Source organism: Chenopodium album, chromosome 7 (genome assembly GCF_948465745.1).
Source record: "Chenopodium album chromosome 7, dcCheAlbu1.1, whole genome shotgun sequence".
NCBI classification, from domain to species: Eukaryota; Viridiplantae; Streptophyta; class Magnoliopsida; order Caryophyllales; family Amaranthaceae; genus Chenopodium; species Chenopodium album.
Genome location: NC_137840.1, coordinates 76078892 through 76087957, shown reverse-complemented (window position 1 = coordinate 76087957; position 9066 = coordinate 76078892). Strand labels below are relative to the sequence as shown.

General features: G+C 32.8%; 1 pseudogene; it reads left to right on the top strand.

Annotated features, from left to right (window-relative positions):
- Positions 1 to 7488: 7488 nt before the first annotated feature.
- Positions 7489 to 8291, top strand: LOC145638621 (ethylene-responsive transcription factor ERF023 pseudogene; annotated as a pseudogene).
- Positions 8292 to 9066: the final 775 nt, after the last annotated feature.

Sequence of the window (9066 nt, the reverse complement as noted above, 5' to 3'; positions counted from 1 at the left end):
CCTACCTCGAAACCCACCCTTTCCCTTCCCCACCCCCGAAAACCATTCCCCCACCCCCGAAAACCCCTCCCTCACTCCCGGAAACCGCCGCACAACCCTCCCCCTTCCCTCAAAACTCCCCCTTTCCCTTTCCCCACCCCCGAAAACCCCTCCCCCACCCCTATTTCCTCCCCTCTCCCCCGTCGTTTTCCGACCCGAATCCCCTTCCCCTTCCCCTTCGTTTTCGTCGTTTCCCCCTCCCCGTCGTTTCCGCCCCCTTCCCCTTCGTTTTCGGCAGGTGGGGAGTGGTGGTCGGGGGTGGGGGCGATTTTCCGGCTGCGTGGGGGGTGTTTTCAGGTGGGGTCTGGTGGAAGGGGTGGGGGAGGGCTGGTGGATGGGGTGGTTTGGGTGGGGGCTGGTGGTTAAGGGGGAAGGGGTGGGTTTATGTTTTTTTTTTTTTTTTTTTTTAAATTTTGTTTTTTTTTTTTAAATTTTGTTTTATTTAAGTTTTTTTTTTTTAAAATTTTTTTTTTATTTGACCATTCATGTAGTGACACGTGTCCAAAAAAATGTAAAATTAATACCCCCCAAAGTTCGGTGCAATAGATAATAAACGAAAGTTAGGATTATTTTCGGCGGACGAGGCAAAGTTCAGATTAATGGGAGCAATTTTTTCAAAAAAAAAAGACATAGTTATGTTTTTAATAGAGGTGATCATTGGGCCGGGCCGAGTTGGGCCAAAGCCAAAAAATCAGGCCACTTATTGGGCTGGGTTGGACCAAGCTTCGAATCGGAATTTTTCTGCCAAAACTTGCCCTAAATGGTCGGGCTGAGCCAAAAAAATAAAAATGCATTCTCAAACCCCCCCCCCCCCCCAAAAAAAAATAAATAATTTTTCGAACTGGGTTGATTGTGGGCCGAAAATTTCTACCCAAAACCCGCCCAAATCGGGCCAAGCTAACTTTAATATATCACATCTACTTTTTATAGCTTGCTTGCTAGCTCTTGTACATATGTTATGTACTATGAAGTGGTTAGTTTATATTTCGTACTTCTTTGTCCTTGAAATGTTTACACACACCTTAATTGAAAAGATATATGTGACTGAACAAGCATAAACCTGTTTTTATTTTTGTTTTAGTGTTGACAACAAGGGTAATTTAATAATGTAAACGAGATTCGATTTCAAGTATTGGGTATCACCAAATCTAGATTGATGTTCAATGTATTTCTTTATCCCTAGGAGTATATCAAGATCAACAATATGATTTTCTTTTTCTTTTTGTTGTTGAAAAGATGGATAATATGATAAGTGCAATAACTAATGTATGTGCAGATTATAATACTACTCGAGTCTCGAGTCTCATGGAATGACAGTGTGCTTAATGCCATTATCCAAACAACGATCGAGTATCGAGTACAGGACACACTCACAACTCACAACAAAAGGAGGGGGGAGCTAGTATATAGGACAACTTATCTCATATCATGCACCACTATCATTTCACAAAATGGCAAATTAATTGGTCAAATTAGGCAATTCCAATTTTGCCACTTCTTAAAGTAAAATTAAACAAGCATATATATATACAGTACCATACTACGAAGTATTATCACTTCTCATACATTGTATTGGTTAGTCAAATCCAACTCAAAATTATCCAAAAAATAAAATATAACACGTTATTATTGTTGAGAGAGGGGACCAAGTCACCAAGACCAACTATAAACTGTTTGGCTATTTCTATCGAGCTACTACTACTCTACCAACTTAGCTACCCCAATACTTGCACATGTCTTTATTTAAAGCCCCATTCAAGTTTTTTTTTTTTTTTTTTTTGCTATGTAATACTCATATAGTTCTCCTTAATCATCAATAACTATATATTAAAAGACGCATTAGTAATGACTTGTGTCATTTCATGAGGTATTCTAAGGTTTTTTTTTTTTTTTTTTTTTTTTTTTTTTTTTTTTTTTTTTTAATATATATACAAAAATAATTTCCCAATCTTATACAATATAATTACTTTAAATAAAAAAGATTTGACATATCTTTAACACAAATATTTATATAGTTATAAAAAAATTTTGAAAAAAATTGTTACCATAATTTTAATCATTTTCTACATCATTTTATATCTAATACTATATCTTTCGCAATCCTTTATTAGTTTATTACGATTAAAATATGTCAACTATATTTTAAGATTTTTTTTTTCATTAAAAACTAATTATAATGATATTTTAATAATGGTTATTGAAAATTATTGTGCATGGCATAGAAACTAACTTAGTATTCTCTATATATTACTCCATATAAAATATACTACCTCCGTTAATAGTTATCTGCAACTTTGGAATATTTTATCTCTTACAAATAATACCCCAAAGTTGCAGATAACTATTAACGGAGGTAGTATATTTTTAGAAAACTTTCTACATTCAACACAACTTTTTTTTTTTATCGGATTGAGCTTACTAATACGGAGTACGAAGTATTTTTTTTCTCCAAAAGTAGAGATTATATAGAGATTAGAGACCACAAGCATTACAAAATTTTGTAGTTGGACCATTGCTACAACTTATTTTTTTGGCTTGCTCCTCCAATATATATATATAAATCATATAGGCATATTACGTACTTAAGTATCTATTTTAAATGTACGTTAGTCACTAATGATCCCAATCTATCTTACGGTGGTCCTGCCCACATCTACAGTGGGCATCGAGGTGGGTTACGTACGATCAGCTTCTTTTTCCATATTTTACTAACCATTTAATTAATTGGCTATTATAATAATAGAATTAATCAAATACTATAATTCAACCAGGTCGTATAATATAGATAAAGAAAAAAAAAAACAACAAATAAAAGTCCTCTGTACCTCTATGATTGATCATTAGAAAACTTGCATGATAATCAAGTGCTTTAATCACCAATAAGTTGGACTATATATTTTTCATGGTTAGGTATATTATTACTATAAGATGCTTAATTAGCTGATTGATTATGGAACTAATAATGGAGCAGTGATAAGACTTCCATTCATTTGTTTATTTTATTTTTAGCCAATACATATAGCCTTGGTCCTAAATAGCCCCATCAATTGTCCTCCCTTCATATTTCCAACAAGAATCAAACCCTTTTCATAAAGTTCCTATGTTGGAGGTTTAATCACCACCCCAATCAATCTTAAAAATTTCCAAAATTTTATCACCACCCCAAATCAATCTTAAAATTTTGAACTTTTGTTTAGTTTTATGCTCAATCGTGTCCAATCCTTTTATTTTATTTTATTTTTTTTAATTAATCTATTTTGCTAATGACCGTAAAGCCTGTTGTGTTCACTTTATTTTCACTTATTTCAGGTCTAATAAGTATGCACTGAAAACAATATAGAAAGATTATACATGATAATGATTTTTATTATTTATAAATCATAGAATCTACTGTCAAAAATCAAAATACTTAAACTAATTTCAAACAAAAGAAATATATCAACCTAGTTCGTGATTGGGTTCAAGTTCGGTTCCAGGTTATACATGTAAACCTATTTGTTTGGTACAATACCTAAATATGGACAAGGGATGGATCTAATGTACTAACCTGCTAAACATCATAGTGCTACAAAACGTCATTAACGAGTCCGCAAGTTACAACTTCAATCATCTCACTATCTCAGAGCTAATTATGGTCCATTAAGCCCAAAAATATAAGACTTTAGCCCAAAAATAGAACTCATACAATACAGTTCTTTAAAGTAAGCATTTTATGGTCCATTAAGATTGATGGGCTTTGCAAATTGTGTTCCGAAAATTTGATAACAACTTAGTCTTACACCCAAATTGCTTTCACGGTTGAACCCGCTTGTAGCTTGGGTGGGGCCCGCCATTTGGACATTTTTGAAGGCCTTATCAAAATCATACTTGAACAAAGATTCCTAATGCAACTACACTTTCATGTTTGAAAATGATCCATATTATCCTTTTTTTTTCTCAATATGAATTTGCTTCGCTAACTTTGATAAATATCATAAAATTCATTTTCCTAACTACACTTTATATGTACTCCGTATTAAATATCACTTTCTTGGACCATATGATGAGCATCGATCATTTTCTTATATATCATAAGTGTTTTGATTTATACAAAACGATGGGAGTAGATATTTAGTCATTAGGTAGCAAATAATGTTTCGTTGAAAAAAAAAAAAAAAAAAAAAAAAAAAGGAAAAAAAGGATGTTTTTGCTAAAGATATAGCCCAATCACACGGGTGCATTCTAGTACAAGTTAAAAATTTTCACTTTTTTATGCAAACGAAAACACGAAGTATGCTTTAATAGTTGCATGCGAGCAACGAACTTTCAATCCAAAAAGTTAGAATACCAAATGATGAAACGGTTTAAAAACTTACCATGTTAATGATATCTAGCATTCTAGCCATCTAGGTGGATCAATTTAGTTGGCATGGACCTAATATGCACAATCACACTATACGTATCCCTATTTTCCTAGAGTCGGTCCATAATCTCATGAAATTCCCTCGTATGACAAACGAGGTAGCTAAGCTGGTCCAAAAACATAAAGTACTGTTAGAAAAAGAACAATAACTTATTAGAGCAAAAGACTAGGGAACAATTTAGAGCCTCATCTTTTCGTCCTCCACTCGATCTGAATGCACCATCCATATGATTATATGACCAACTTATGCTGTTATGTGCCACCAAACCACAGTATGCTGACATCATCGCTAAGAGGAAGCTTTAGCCCTAATTGCACGTCTAATTTGATTACCCTTATTTTTGGGAGGATACAACAGAATTTCGTAACCAGAGATATTACTTAGATTATTTATATATCCAGTTCCACACTAGGAAATTCTCATCGGTTGACCTGTATAATGTAATGGATATTTTACCAAAAAAAAAAAAAAAAAAAAAAGCCAACCAGCTAGCTAGCTAGGTACGATACAAGATTTCAACATTTTTTTTATTCTTTATTCGGAATTAATAATCATGCATGTTTATAATTTACGTTGAATAAGTAATGTTGATTACTACTTTATTTATCAGACATAAGTGCGGTGCAATCGATCCCCCCGTTTGTCTGCCCTCCCACGCACCCTAACTTGCAAAAAAAAAAAAAAAAAAAATATATATAGACATAACATAACACATAAGTATTTGAATATATCAGACATAACATAACACATAAGTATTTGCTAAATAGTTGATACAAGTAGAATAAAAATCGTTATTAATTAAGTTTGCATGTTGAAAGAAACTAACTGAAGACATTAAAGCACTAGAAAAAAAAAAATAAAAAAAAAATAAAGGACAAACCAAGCAACAAGAACTATAATTACGATTTAACTTTAACATGGGACTACACTTAGATTAAACTACAAAATTACAAAAGTTATACTACGATGCATTTTAGTTTGAATACTTATTAACTACTCCATAGTCCGTACTACGTATTCATCTTATATTTTCATTCATTCTATATCGACAACATGCAAAAATGAGTAATACAAACAATTAAAAACGGATCATTTTGTTCACTCTCTAGTTTTCATCTCATCCTTAGAATTTATATCTCCTTATCCCCTTTCCAAGCTCCATCGGCGGCCTATCACATTTCTAACGTACCACATCCCTTGCGAAGAGTATATTGATCATGAGCCTAAACAATAATAAAGACAACAATACAATTAATTAGCATGTGATGTGATTTACGTGGTTGCATAATGTTACAAATATTACAATTGTCTTCAAGTTGTTGCAACTATAAATGCGTACCACTACATTTGAACAACACGTTAAAAATTCCTTTACTAGCATGGATAATCGTAGTTCGTAGATGTTATTTTTAAGACCATAACTTTCCTACATTAAAAAGTCCTCTTCTTGTAAGTTTGCTTCAAGTTGAAAATAACCTTTATTTCCATGTTTAACAATATTTAATTAAGCTTAAATTTTGAAGTATGTAACCAATTATGAATGGTTACAAAACACATTTCACAATCAATTCAAGTTAGCACAATTTATAGGTAAAGCTCGATTTTCCAAATTATATATTAGTTGGAGCAAATATTGTTTTGTGTAGTAGGCTTTTGCATTTCAACTAACATCTTTAATTTTTTTGATAATGAACTTGCATTACCTCTCAAAATCATCACCCATATCACCAAAGTAACCTCAATACCAACCAATTAAAATCTCCAAAATGAAACTAAATTTCCCCAATAAAGAAGAGAGAGTAGAGAAACAAATTAAAGTCACCAATATCTCGTGTCTACCTCTTATTGAACTTGTGAATTCTTCAACCACTTGTTAGAAGGCGCCAAATATGGAAATCTCCAAACTCCAAATTACCCTTACTTTATTCCATATACATACACAACATATTATCATTAAGAGGATCATAAAACCTTTACATTTTCATTAATTTTGGTCCATAATTATATTATAAAGAAGTTTTCTACATATATAATTAATCATGGAACTTTTGGTACGGAACTACTAAGAGCTAATACACATACAACTACTGTATGTTGTCCTTACATACATCACCTTTAAAAATTTAACACATCATCAAAAGAGGGGAGAAAATTAGGATTCAAATATAAATTGGTTTTAATGGAACTTAGGCTCATTATTCTACGGAGTAGTTAATAAAAACATGACAAATAGAAGTTGTTTATAGGAACCACAGACCACAGTACATACAACAACTGTATGTATATGTAGCCTTTATCAGGATGGCCGGAACTACAACTATACCCTTGATAAAATTACAAAAACGAATGTACTCTCGAAAAGACAAGGAACACTAGTATTTAATAAAAATTATACGGTGTACAATAAATATTGAAATTTGATTCATAATTGAGCCATTTATTTCAAATTCAAAACTTTTCAAATAATTTAGACAAATATGTTAAATAAATTAAATTTTTGGGACATAATTATACATCGAGGTGATTAATGATGAGACAGGAACATAAATAATGGTGTGATAATTTTGATGAATTTATTCTAATCGTACAATTAGAACCCTAAAAAATCTACGAGTACATTCAAAATATACAACCCTCATACAAGATTGAAAGCGATTACCAATAATGCCCTTGTTCTACGGTCGTAGGGGAACCAAGTCATTTTCTACCCTTAGAGCACGTGCCACCTAAAACTTTATACACTTTATTACCAAACATAAATTGTCTCCTCTAACGAGCTCATTTACCCTATAATTAGAGGCCACATATTCTTCAATTTATCACTACTACAACTATAATTGATAATACCCTATAATTATGGGGGACCCCCACTTTATTTGACCTCTTGTGCCGCTGACGCGCGTGGGTCCCACGTCACTGTTGTTGTATTGCATTTTGTTTAAAACATGCAAAGGGTATTTTCGTCATTTCTCTGTTTCATACTACAAAGGTCCATTTAAAGCCTTATATAAACCTCTTCTAAAACAACTTGTACAACCTACTTGTGCGTTCACCAAAAAAGTTAACTTACTTTGATTGCTTTGTTACACTCTCCTAATTAGATAGCAAGATGGAGCAACCACAATGCAGTGCTGAATTTGATGACCCAACCACGTCCCCCGACTCGCCGAGTAAACCCCGGGGGACGGGGACTAGGCACCCGGTGTACCGTGGGGTCCGGAAGCGACGTTGGGGTAAATGGGTATCGGAAATTCGAGAGCCTAGGAAGAAGACTAGAATTTGGCTCGGGTCATTTCCAATACCCGAGATGGCCGCTCGTGCATATGACGTAGCGGCCCATTGCTTAAAGGGCTGCAAGGCCCAATTAAATTTCCCTGAGGAAATAGATTTTCTACCACGGCCAACGTCATGTGCCCCTAGGGATATCCAAGCAGCCGCCACGAAGGCGGCCAACGCGGTGGTGGAGGTGAAAGTGAGTGGATGTGCACCGTCTGATCGTTATGATCATGATCATCATGATGATGAAGTTGATTATGATGATTTTTGGAGTGAAATTGAGCTTCCTGAGTTGAAGGACACAGGGCAAGGGGGAAAGTCCATGGATTGTTATAGTAATGATGCATTATTTGGTGAATTTTATGTTTAGGTAAGTCTAAATATAATTGTATTTCATCATAGTTTAAAATATAATATGCCAATTATGTGACATAAGATAGAGGCTCCAATGTTTATAGGAAACAGATGTTACAATGTCTGTTGATCCATGTTCCATCGTTAAGCCTATATTTATCTATAATATATTGTTGTATATAATTCATAATAATAATAATGTTCATGGATGTTTTATTCATCTCAATTATTTTCAATTGTATGTACTTCGTAGTAAATTTTACTTTTTGCATTATTATTATGGAGTACTACTGGATTTTTATTCCCTTCTTTCCTACGAACATTTTATTATTAGGTCACCATCTTCATTTATAATCCCTCTCAATCACATTTAATATTTTTTCCTATAATTTTCATAGTTTCTCTAGTATAACTGTATAAAATATGAGGTAAGAATCGAATGTATATATATATATATATATATATATATATATATATATATATATATATATATATATATATATATATATATATATATATATATATATATATATATATATATATATATATATTTTAACTTATCTAAAATGGTCCCTAATTTAAATCTAGAAGGTGTTTAATGTTCAAAAGTACACTGAAAATACTACGTATAATTTTATTGGTCATCTTTGAGAGCGATAAGCTAAGGGCCCTAATCTTAGCTTGCATTTGTAGTTTTCTTACCATAATAATAATAATAATAATAATAATAATCTTGGTAATGAAGGAGCAATACCCAGTCAATTCCCTTTCAAGTACCAGTGGAAGGGTATATGCGTCTTTTCTTATACTAGTTGAGGGGTGCATGTGTAATTTCCTCACCAAACAGTAAAAGCAAAAGGCAAACATTAATTGGACAACTCATTAAAAGTACTAAATAAATAACCCTGCTTTTTCAATATATTTACAAAAATGTCATCATAACAAAAATTCGTTTATCTGGCAGATTAACTTGTATTTTCCCGTAATGAAGCAT